Below are 12,232 nucleotides of genomic sequence, written 5' to 3'. Positions count from 1 at the left end.
AACGAAGAAAATAACTCAACAAAATATGTGCTCAATGAAAATAAAAATTGCTATAAATTTTATTCAAATTTTATTAAAAAGACCCCTCCGAAAATACAAGAAAATGATACAAAAAAAATGAACCGTAGTTCATTTCTTCATAAGTTCATCTACTTTGAACTCTATCTCGACAAGAATCTTTTCGTTGCTCAAGATGGCAACTTCTAGGTCAAAAGTCCTTTGCATCAGGTTGTCGATGAGGACTTGCATCTCCTGCTAGAATATGTGCAACTAGTCCCTCACACTCAAGAATATGTGCAACTGGTCCCTCACACTCAAAGGCACCTCCTCCTCTTTAGAGGTTGCCTCTTTCCCCTTCTCGACTCTTAGATCTTTGGAGGTCATTTTTCAATTATCTGAGATTGATTAAGATAATTGAATTTGATTCAAATGGTTAATGGTTCCCTTTATTTATAGGTATGAAAGCTGACTCTTCGTTTTCTACAGCCATATCAATGCAATGAAGGGGGGCTGAATTGGTTATTAAGTACCTGTTTAGCCTGCCCTTTCATCTTAGCTACCTCTTAAAAGTGAAAGCTAGGCCAAACATCATTTTTCAAGAAATTCTTAATAAAAAGCAGCTTAAAGATTTTCTCTCTTTTTCACTAATGAAAAAGGATTTTAATGTTATATCTTTTCTCTTTTCCAAGAAATTCGTTATCGTTTCCTCTTTTCTCTTTTTTTTTTTTAATTTAGGCATTATGGTAGACCAACCAAAATCTAATACTATTGCTACTATACAAGTCTGAAATTAAATATAAACTTCATTAATTACATTAGAGCTTATTAGGTTATTGAAGATAATCAGTAGAGAATCACCTTCAGCATTAAGTAGCTAAAGTCACGCAATGCCTACAAATAGGTCACGCAATGCTCAACAAATATTCAGTCACGTAACGCTTGTCACGCACCTCTAACAAATATTCAGTCACGTAATGCCTATAAAGAACCCACGCAATGCTCAACAAATATTCAAGCACCTAATGCCAAATAAATAGGTAACGATTCCTAAAATCCAGTCACACACCCTAATATCCAATGACTCAATGCCTAACAAATATTCACGCATCGCCTATAAACTGATTGATTTTGCTACCCCCACCCAGATTTAAGTTTCCAAACTCATATAATTTATCCATCAACTTTTTCCTTCTATGAATAACCCTAAATAAATGCAAGAACCCATAACAAATACCTTGATGTCATCTCTGCACTTTAGGATCATGAGAAAGTTGGTTGTCGATATAGACCTCGATGGCTTTGGAGAGCTGGATGGAGGGATAGCTAAATCTAAATCGAGATTTAATTTTGAAATTTTAAGCTGAATGACGGGAGAGCAGAAAAAAAGAAACTGAGACGCGCTTTCATTTGGATTAATTGGATTAAAAGGTATTCTTGTTAAGTCATGCCAAAAAATGGCTAGAAATAGTTAAAATTATAGAGACAATCATTTTTGAAGTGACCTTACTATGAAGGTCATTTCCCACAATTTCCTCTAAAAAAAATTAGAGCCAAGCAAAAGTGATAATGTAGGATAAGCACAGGACAAAAGATTACAATACAGCTATTTTGTGAGGAAGTTCTTGGTGCAAGGTAAGTACTAATACCATATGCAATCAGCACCAACAGCTTCATGGACAGACTTGAAACCATCCCTCTCTAGGCACTCAGCAAGTTCAGCCTGCAAAAACAGCACAATCACAATAAGCCAAACAAAATATTTAACAAAAACAATAATTCATCCATTTGAGCAATTGGCCATTCCCGACAACTTAATGATCCCAACCCAACATCAGCCCTCCAAAAGTCGAAAGATACCCCAAAAGCATACAAATTGAATGCAAAATCCAGGACTCAAGAAATATCCTTAACTTCTTTCTTAAAATGACACTGATGAAACCTGAACTAGGATAAAGACATGAGCATTTACAAGATTATGATATTTCACCAAGTCCCAAAAAAGTTGCAGTTCCAAATAACAAACTGGTGACAGATATGCCATCAGAGAAGACGACACATTTTTTGTCAGTGTATAATGTTTTATACCCTTTAGGATGTAAAGGAGAAAGAAAATAAATAAATATAGAACTCATAAAATTAAAGGAGAATACCTTCATTTGAGGAATTAAGGCAGGGCCTCCATATGCAAATGCAGTATAAAGCTGAACAAGAGTTACTCCAGCCCTTATTTTATTGCATGCATCCTCACCACTATATTGAATGCATAAATCAAATTAATGGTGGAGATGAAAATAATAACAATAGCAGCAATGGTGATGACGATTATGATAATAGTGACATCATCTATATAATAAGATGAAGGTAATGATCATTCAGTATCCTGACTTTACCTGCTAATACCACCACAACCTATTAATAGGATCTTTCCTTGGAAAAAAAGAATGCATATCAAACTTATAAGTTAAAAGATATGACCATTTCAAGACACTAAATCACACAGATGTTTAGAAATAGAAGATAGGACCATTAAAGCCAAAAGCTCCATTACTTTATGAGAACTTTTTATTAAAATAGACAACATACCCTTGTTAGAATATACATTTCCAAGTTTTCTATCCTTCGTGGAAATATGATTGTTATTGATTACAATCCTTTCCAAGTTTTCTATCTTTCGTGGCCTTGATGACTTGATTGACTTTCTTTGTATTTTGTTTTTCGGTTTATTTTTTCTAAACAATATTCACGTTTTCATTATTTGTTTTTTTAATTGGCCAAACACCATTCTCGTTTTCTTTGTTTGTTTCTTTTTTTTTTTTTACCCAAACACGTTTTGTTTTTTTTTTCATGTGAGAACGAACAATTAAAAGCAATGGATATTGATGAGAAAGTAGTTGATGTACGAACAACTTAAAGCAATGGATATTGATGAGAAAGTAGTTGACGTGTTTGGTAAGATTATTAATGGTGAATGGATTCCTTTCTATAGCTTGTTCATGTAGTTAAGCTATAATTCAGGCAATTAAAGCTTGCTTATAGTAATACTTAAATATTTGTTTTGTTAAAGAGAGTCAAAACGGATCAAAAGAATTGTTGATCAGCTGACATGTAAACAATTGATGATGTAGAGCTTGTTTATCTTAACGATTTGTTAATACAGTAAAAGTTGAAATGAGTTTAATTAAACAAAATTAAAATGGTGAAAATATAAAAACCTTGGATACAACCATGGCGTGGATTGTTAGTTATTATAATCGTTTTCAAGTTTTCTATCCTCCATAGCCTTGATAACTTGGTTGGCTTTCTTTGTTTGTTTCTTTTTTTTTTTTTTTTGGCCGAACACCGTTCACGTTTTCCTTTTCTTTGTTTGTTTTCTTTTATTATTATTATTTTTTTGTTAAACATGTTTTCTTTGTTTTTGGTTGACCGGTTGACATGTAAATAATTGATGATGTAAAGCTTGTTTATCTTAACAATTTGTTAATACAACAAAAATAGAAATGGGTTTAATTGAACAAAGTTAAATTAAAATGATGAAAATATAAAAACTCTGGATACAACCATGGCCTGGCCTGGATTGTTAAAATTAAAACCCGAGTTTTTCCTTTCTTATGTACTAAGGCTAAGACTAAGGAGAACCCAAACCTTATTTTGCTTTATTCTTCTTGTTGATAAGTTAAACACAATCATAAAGTCGTCTTATCTTTGAAATTTTCTTCATCTTCTTTACTCGTGTAGCATCAAATTAAAGATTCATCATACCAAAAATCATATGTAACAATAGGTTTACAAGAGACAATGAGAAAAATTATACAGTAATTTTCATATTCTAAGTGTTGTACTGATACATGCATTTCCTATCTTATTGATTAGTCAGTTGATGCATACAGTCTAGATGCAGACAGCAGCGTGAATCACCTTATATTTGTATTACGTTGCTCTAATTGTAAAGCATCCGCTCTGCATCTTTTGCTGATGCTATGCATGTATGGTTCCACAAATCATCTCACAAGTCACGTCAGCACAACTCCCAATTGAGTTGCCATACATGGTAGAAAATGCTAGACGCAGTATTTCATTTTTAAGGTTAATGTTGGTAATTAATTCAGAACTCTATATGTTAGCAGTCTAAATGGTTAACTAACTCTATAAAGGGATGTTGGACTTCTCTCTAGAGATAAATAACATGCAACATAATTTGATCGATTGTATTAATACTATCTGCAATCAGCACCAACAGCATCATGGATAGACTTGAAACCATCCTTCTCTAGGCAAATTAAGACATTGGTTGACAAATTAAAGAGAGGCTTCAAGCTTAAGCCACCAGATTCTGCAGAGACTGGATTTTTATTTATGGGATCTGGTCTTGAAATGGTTGTGTTTGATATAATCTAGAAAACAGAGAAAGTAGCATGTCAGGGAAGAACACTAAAAGGAAGAGAAACAAAAAATTAATGCACACTGATACTATTCACTCTGAACCTTATATAGAAAAAATGAAGTAAACAAAAAAGAAACTATGACATCACAGCTTCTTAAATCACACCATTATTAACATTTAGACTACTACTGAGCAATGCTCTTTCATTGCATTTAGAAGAAATAATTCATTGGGAATATTATTCTTTAAGAAAATGCAACTTTCTTTACAGATTAATGTAAGGACTAGAGTAAAACTTGTTCCATTTGTCCAAAATGTTAGTGAAAAAACAAAAAGGTCATATATGAATACAAACTATAAAAGCATATGAGTTAGAGATATGACTGAAATGCACCATCAAGTGAGAAAAGTCTAATCGCACAAGACATGGACAAGAAATATAGAAAATTTTAAAGGGGAAGAAAATTACCAATCCATCCAAGCGGAGGGCAAGAGCAACCTAAGATCAAAGAAAAAGAAGAATAAGAACATTATATAGGCAAGCGATGAAGTAGTATCTAAATGCAAATAGGACATACGGCTGCTATATCCTCTAGTCTTCTTTAGACAAGTCTGGAGCAATTTTAACAAGCAATGGAGGAGGACCCTCCTCTCCCCATTGCATTTCATCACGAGCAGCTTGAACCTTTGACGAAAATGCAAAGCAAAGTTGAGAAGATCAAACTTCTGCTGTAATATATCAGAAAAGGAAGATTAAGTTCAGAGCCAGAGATCTATACCTTCTTAACAAGATCCTTCAACTGTTTCCTTCCCTGAAGCATACGCAATCTAGGAGTGTTTGGTGACGAAACATTAATAACCTTAGAAAGTAGTGCAAAAGGAGGTCAATATTATGGCATTTAAACAATTGAATTGTACGGCTGTTTTAAACAAAGAAAAACTCAAGGAAAACTTCTTGTAGTAATATTACAAACCCCCTCCCCCCCGCGAGGTTATATCAGAAAACATATTAATATTTTGAAAAATATGTATCCACCTCCCTCCTTAAAGAGGTAAGCATAGGAAATTTCAAGGGAGCAAGTCATGCTAAGCAACATTTTTAGATAATACAAGTTACCAATTCTATCATTTATCTTGTGTGAAGATTTTGTACTCATAAAAAACATGGAGAGGAATGAATTAACCAAAATAAAGAATATAGAACTACCAAGTAATCGGCATACTGGGATAATGTGTGAACTCCTTGAACATAATCAGCAGCAGCAGCATCACTTGTCTTATTCTTTCCAAGATTGAACCCTAGAATTCCAGGACCAGCTTTGCCCCCATGGTTGGCTTCATCACTGGAGGGTGATGAAGAGCTTGAAGTCTCCAACTTCCTCTTACCATGCTGGGCACCCAATCGCCTTGCAACAGCAACAATTCCTTCACTGTTGAACCCACACCGATTGATGATAGCACTGACGAATAAATCGAGTTAGATAAAATAGAAAATCTTAAACTCCAAACAACATGAGTTCAAGCAATCAAATCTCTCAGAAAAACCACATTAAATTATTGCCTGCTCCAATCCAATGCCACCAAACAAGCAAGATCATAATTAAAAAAATTGTAGAAAGGGAGATTAGGCATTCTCACCCTTCTTGTCGCAATCTAAAGATGCGTGGCATTGGGTTACCCTACTGTGGAACAGGGGTTACCGAACCAACTTCCACAAAGCCAAAACCCATACCAAGTAAGCCTTCAACAGCTTCTGCATTTTTATCAAAGCCAGCAGAAAGACCTATAGGGTTTGAGAACTTCCTTCCTCAAACTTCTAATCCCAAAATCGGTGGATCAGGCCTCTTCTCCCTAGGAACCGAACCACGAGCGGCAGCTGAAACAGCTAGTGTATGGGCAACCTCTGCATCCAAGACCCTAAGACACATATATCATGATATCACCTCTGCTCTTTTAAGATACTGAGAAAGAAATGAACGGTGAGACAAATAGAGATTTAATTTTAAAACTTTTATATAGATGGTAGGATAAAAAAAATTAATTTTTTTTAATTTATCTAAAATTATTTTAAAAAATGTTGTTATTAAATTATGTTAAAAATTGATTAAAAATAATTAAAATTATAATAAAAGATATTTTTGAATTGAATTTGTGAGAAAAGTTATCTTTCATAATTTTCTCATAATATTATTTAATAGATTTATAATAATCGTACGCTTACTGAGGTAGTTTATAATTTCTTAACTAATTCTCAAAAACACAAATATCATCAATAAACAATAAATTAGATAATAATAACAGAAAATGATACAAGAGATCCTAAGGTTTAAAAATATTTTATAACTAATTAATTGTAACCATTAATGAAATATTTTTAAGTATTTCTGCAACAATTGTCAATCAATATTTTATCTCTAAGAAATTGTACGCATGCAGCCAGACACATAAAATTGTAACTTAGTTCTATTAATAATGCTAGTTACTGATTATCGACAATTACATGGTCTTTTTTTTTATTGAGAATTGTTCTAAGGCTAGAAGGCCAGGTGGCATTGATCACAGGAGGTGCTAGCGGTATTGGGGAGTGCATCACAAGACTCTTTTGCAAGCACAGAGCTAAAGTTATCATTGCTAACATTCAAGGTGAATTAGGCCAATCCTTATGCAAAGATATTGGTCTTGCAATTGCATCCATCGTGCATTGCAACATAGTCAGAGAATCTGATGTCGAAATTGTAGTTAACACCGTAATTTTCTCCCTAGTGCCAGCACACAAAGATGGCAATAGTGTTTTGGGTGCTTAAATAGCATGTATTGAATAGAGTGGCAGGAAAATTGACTTCCATAGTTTTCAAATTTAATCAAAGTACGTGGAATACTTGGAACATATTTTCAGTATAAAGGGAGAATTTTGGAGTACCTCTTTTTTAAAAAACGTGGATGTCATTTGTTTAATGATGAAGGTGTTGGGTAAAGCTTTAATGATTTCTCATGCTCTGTTAATAAATACTCACCAAACTTGAATGCCTCAATAATTGTAGATCTAAAGCCATGCTTTTCTCAACAAATATTCTTTAGAAAAAGAGTTAGAAGATATTGTAACAAAGATAGCTTCACTGAGAAAGCGTGAAGCTGAAGTACGAGAACAATTAGATATCTTTATCAATAATAGCTCTTTTTTATGGAATATGTAATTAACTAGTCTTTTGAAAGCTCATTTGAGCTAGTGCTTTGCTATTGGTATATCGTATTTCTTTTTCTTTTTGCAATAATAATAATGTTAAACGCTTGTTGCGTACTTATTCACATTTCACATTGTATGCGGTCAAAGGGGAACTCCCAACTTTACATTAAGGAGATTAACTCTAACCTGAAGTGAAGGAGATTAATTCACCCTTTTAAATAAATAAAAGTGAAAGTTGTGGCCAATTTGTGAGTAATAAGCTAAGACCAAAAATTGAGCGATAAAGCTTGTGGCCAATAGTGTAACATCATTACAGAAAAATTATAAGCGATAAAGCTAGTGGTTGGAATATGAATGATAAATTATGGTCAAAGAATGAGAAGTAAAGCTTGTGATTGAAGTAAGAGTGATGATCTATGATTAAAGAATGAGCGATAAAGCTTGCGATCAATAATATAATATAATTATAGTCAAAATATAAGCGATAATGCTAGCAGCTGAATTTGATTTTTTTTAATGTCAAATTGCAATTTATAAAGAAATGAAAAGTCAAAATCATAAAAATATCATACATGAGTGAGAAGCGAGTTGTTGTGGACCCTATTATTCTTAATCAGTAATTCTCCTGCTTACATCTTCTTGTGGAATATTCTACGCAAGCCTCTACATTCAACAAGTGATGGTGGAACTGTTCATCTTTTCCTGTAAGATAGTTTCTTTTTTCTAGTAAGCTTTTTCCTAATGCAATCACTCATCCCTAGTAGAGTCACCAAAATGTAAAAGGGGTTCTTCTAATAAGAAGAAGAAGCATTGCAAACTAGTAAAAAGATGTGCCAGATGAGGTAAAGAGAAAAATCGGAGTAGTTCCTGTAGTTCTAAGTATTGTGGCAGGTGAAAGAGAATTATGAAGTAGAAGATAATTAAAAAGAGAAGCTCTAAAGAAGAATGTGTTAGCTCTGAGCCAAAAGAGAAACCCCCATAAATGAATTGTGAGGCTCTATATATAGTGCCAAAAAAGGTGGTTACTAAAGAATAGGCTTTAATACGCCTAATGAATGTCATTATTATGAAGAACTTTAATGGGAATAACTGTTAATGTAACACATTATATGGACATTAAAGTGGTGATTTTATGGCATATAATATGAGTGACCGTTGAAGTAATTTGATGCGATAAGCCTTGTTCTCAAGTAGAAGGTATTAGAGAAAAGGTAGATGAAAAAAGCTATATGAGAACAAGTTTAGAGAAAAAAGAGTATATGAACATGTATAAAAGAAGAAGGCGTATGTGAAAAGGTACATAAGAACAAGGTAGGAGGGTGAAACATATGTACTTCAAGAAAAAGTTAACATGAGGACCTCTTAACTCTCTACATTTAAGCCACCAAGCCAAACTCTCTGAAACATCCCAAGATGAAAGTAACCCATGATGAAACTAAGTGCTCTAGGTTTTCAATTTTTTAAGTCATTGACAATTGTTGGTGTCTTGGTCGAAAGGGGGCGTGGATGGTGTGTAAAAGAAAAACTACCCTTAGTAGAAGTTTGAGGTTGTCTAAGGATAAGATTGAGATCAATTAGATGTTTAGGGTGCAGCAACTTCCCACTAGCATCCCAAGTTACACCAGCTTGTTTGCACAAAGCTGTAATCAAAGAAAGGAACCACAAGCCTTCATACTTTGATTGTGCAGTGTGAGTCATGGCTTTGTAAATTACGCGACCAATATCAATTGTGCATCCAATCATGATGGAATGAATAAGAATGGCTCAATCTTTTGTGACGTTACTGGTACGTGTGGTAGCAAGTAATTTGGAAGCCACAAAATACAACCATATTTTAGAAGTTGGTTTCATCACATTCCTTTTGAATGAAACAGGTTCATTATTAAAAAATTACCATTGAGCACCCACCTCACAAAGTATATGAATGATATCATCCCAATCTTCATGCTCAGACAAAAATTGCCCATAGCCATCGTTGTCAATATTAGGAGCTTCATAAAATTTATTGATGACATGGCTCTAGAATGGAACTAATTACCTCGCATAGAAAGAAAATCACTAATAGCTTCAACAACGTTAGCGTAAAATTCTCTTACTAGAGGGATACTCGCAGCTGCTAGCAAGGCACAAAATTTTTGTTAGTAGTGGCTCTCAATCATTGGTTGAAGGTCAATGTGTGTAATCAACCCTTGATTCAATTCTCGTTCAAGTATTGTAATTTTGTTAGCAAAAGAATTGGTGTCTAGCCATAGCATTAGCTGACACAAATCTAGTATAATCAAACAAACCATTAGAATTTTGTCTTAATCGTTTGGGTGCCATTCACAAATTTCCTATAATTAATTCTCAACCAAAAAAAAAGAAAAATACCAACAAAACACAATAGACCACCAACGATATTAGCCCATATGTCTTCTCATCATAATAAAATAATGCTTGTAGTATCAAGTAAAAATCCAACAATTATAATATTTCTAAACTACTACGCATAGGAAAAAATAATTGAAAATCAAGAAACTCACCCATATTCCCAATTTCAACATACCCTATAAATGTGAAGCACAAATCTAAACAATCTACCATACACATAAAATAACTAAGCACATTGTCTCAAGAATCATCAATACTCATCACAAATTTCCAACAAAATAAATAATGGAAAATAAGTCAACAATATTTCTTAAAAATAAAAAAATAGATATAAATATATAAATATGAGAAAAAATATGGAAACTTACTTAAAAGTTAGAGCAAATTTGTTCCAAAATAAGTGTGAAAGGAAGAGATTGATGTGGGTAATAGGTATGGAGAAAGAAAGATGAAAGGGAAATAAGGGTAGGGGGATGAGTAGAGGAGAGACGGAGAAGAATTGGTGGGAAAGAAATGTGAAAAGTGTAGAAAATTGCACTAAGGGAAGAAGGGTAGGGGCGCTAAAGTAAAGGGGGAGGGGTTCATATAAGGGGCATGTATGTGTTGTGGGTTGTCCATTGTTGGTAGCCCCCAATAGAGAGGGGGTTAATAAATGGGGGGTGGTTTCTGGGTAGTGGGTTACCCTTCAATGGCAGCCCATAATAGTGGGGGTCATGGCCTACCCTTCGTGGGAGCCATGGTTCATGTTATAAAAAGCCACGAGGCAGAGGTCTTGTTTTCGGAGCAACGAGGCCTTAATGGGTTTTTTTTTTTTTTAACGGGGTCGCGACCAACCCTTTAGGGGCATCGCGGCCTACGTTGTTGGGTCTTGTTGGGCCGTAGCCTCCTCTTGGGGAAGTCGCGGCCTACCCCTTTTCCTTAAAATTTTTTATTTTTTGATTTTTTTTATATATGTACCTGCAAAATAAAAATAAAGTGTTAATAATTTAATAATTAAGTAAATAAATAATTAAAAGAAAATAAAAATGTAAGTTAGAATGCTTGAGTTGCCTCCCAAGAATCACTTGATTTATTATCTTTGGTTTGACTTTCTCTGATTTAAATTGCATCGATAAGCGTGATTGAGGACCTTTGACAATCGAAATCGCCACCTAATAATGCTTTAATCGTTGCCCATTCACCTTGAAGGTTGATTTATCATCAATTACCTCCACTGCTCCATGGGGATATACTTTCATCACAGTGAAAAGTCCAGATCAACAAGATTTCAACTTTCCAAGATATAATCTTAAACAAGAATTGTATAGGAGAACATGTTGGCCAGGCTCAATACTTCTCCTTATGATTTTTTTGTCATGCCATCATTTTGTCTTTTCTTTGTAGATTCTTGCACTCTCATTGCTTCTTGACGAAATTCATCCATCTCATTGAGTTGCAAAAGACATTTTTCTCTGGCTGCTTGAAGATTAAAATTAAGTTTCTTAATTACCCAATATGCCTTGTGTTCAACCTCGATGGGAAAATGACAAGCTTTTCCAAACACCAATCTATAAGGAGACATCCTAATTGGAGTTTTACATGTTATTCTATAAGCCCATAAAGTATTATCCAACTTTTTGGACCAATCTTTTTTGGAAGGACATACAATCTTCTCCTAAATTCTTTTAATCTCTCGATTTGAAACTTTAGCTTGGCCACTTGTTTGAGAATGATAAGTAGTAACTATTTTGTGTTTTACTCCATGTTTGGCCAAGAATGCCTCAAAATTTTTGTTGCAGAAGTGAAATCCTTCATCACTAATTATGGCTCTAAATGTACCAAAAATGTGTGAAGATATTCCTTTGCAAGAAGTTTATCACTACTTTAGAGTCGTTCCTTGGCAATGCAACAGCTTCAACCCATTTAGAGACATAATCAACAGCAATCAAAATGTATTCATTATTGAATGATGTAATGAATGGACCCATAAAATCAATTCCCCACACATTAAAAATCAATCCCTACAACCCAGTCACATAATGCCTAAAAATCAGTCCCACAATCCCTACAACTCAGTCACACAATGCCTAAAAACCAATCACGCAATACCTACTACTTAGTCTCGTAATGCCTAAAAGATTGTCTCGAAATGCCTAAGTCACGTAATGCCTAAATACCAGTCTTGCAATGCTGACAAACTAGTGACATAATGCTTAAATACCAATCTCGTAATGCCTATAAACCAGTAACGCAATGCCTAAAAACCTTTATTTCTCCTATGCCTAGAAACTAATGACTCAACGCTTAAAAACCAATAA

General features: G+C 34.0%; 1 long non-coding RNA gene and 1 pseudogene across 1 annotated transcript; both read right to left on the bottom strand.

Annotated features, from left to right (window-relative positions):
- Positions 1 to 1,489: 1,489 nt before the first annotated feature.
- Positions 1,490 to 2,599, bottom strand: LOC148763984 (uncharacterized). Its single transcript, XR_016024553.1, has 2 exons — positions 2,151 to 2,599; positions 1,490 to 1,720 (listed from the first exon to the last, which is right to left on the bottom strand). It is a non-coding gene; the product is annotated as an uncharacterized LOC148763984 (long non-coding RNA).
- Positions 2,600 to 3,796: 1,197 nt separating this feature from the next.
- On the bottom strand, positions 3,797 to 6,333 carry LOC148763983 (dihydroorotate dehydrogenase (quinone), mitochondrial-like; annotated as a pseudogene).
- Positions 6,334 to 12,232: the final 5,899 nt, after the last annotated feature.

This window comes from Theobroma cacao, chromosome 2 (assembly GCF_053813885.1).
Source record: "Theobroma cacao isolate CCN51 chromosome 2, ASM5381388v1, whole genome shotgun sequence".
In the NCBI taxonomy this organism is placed as follows: Eukaryota; Viridiplantae; Streptophyta; class Magnoliopsida; order Malvales; family Malvaceae; genus Theobroma; species Theobroma cacao.
This window is presented reverse-complemented; position numbering and strand designations above follow the sequence as displayed.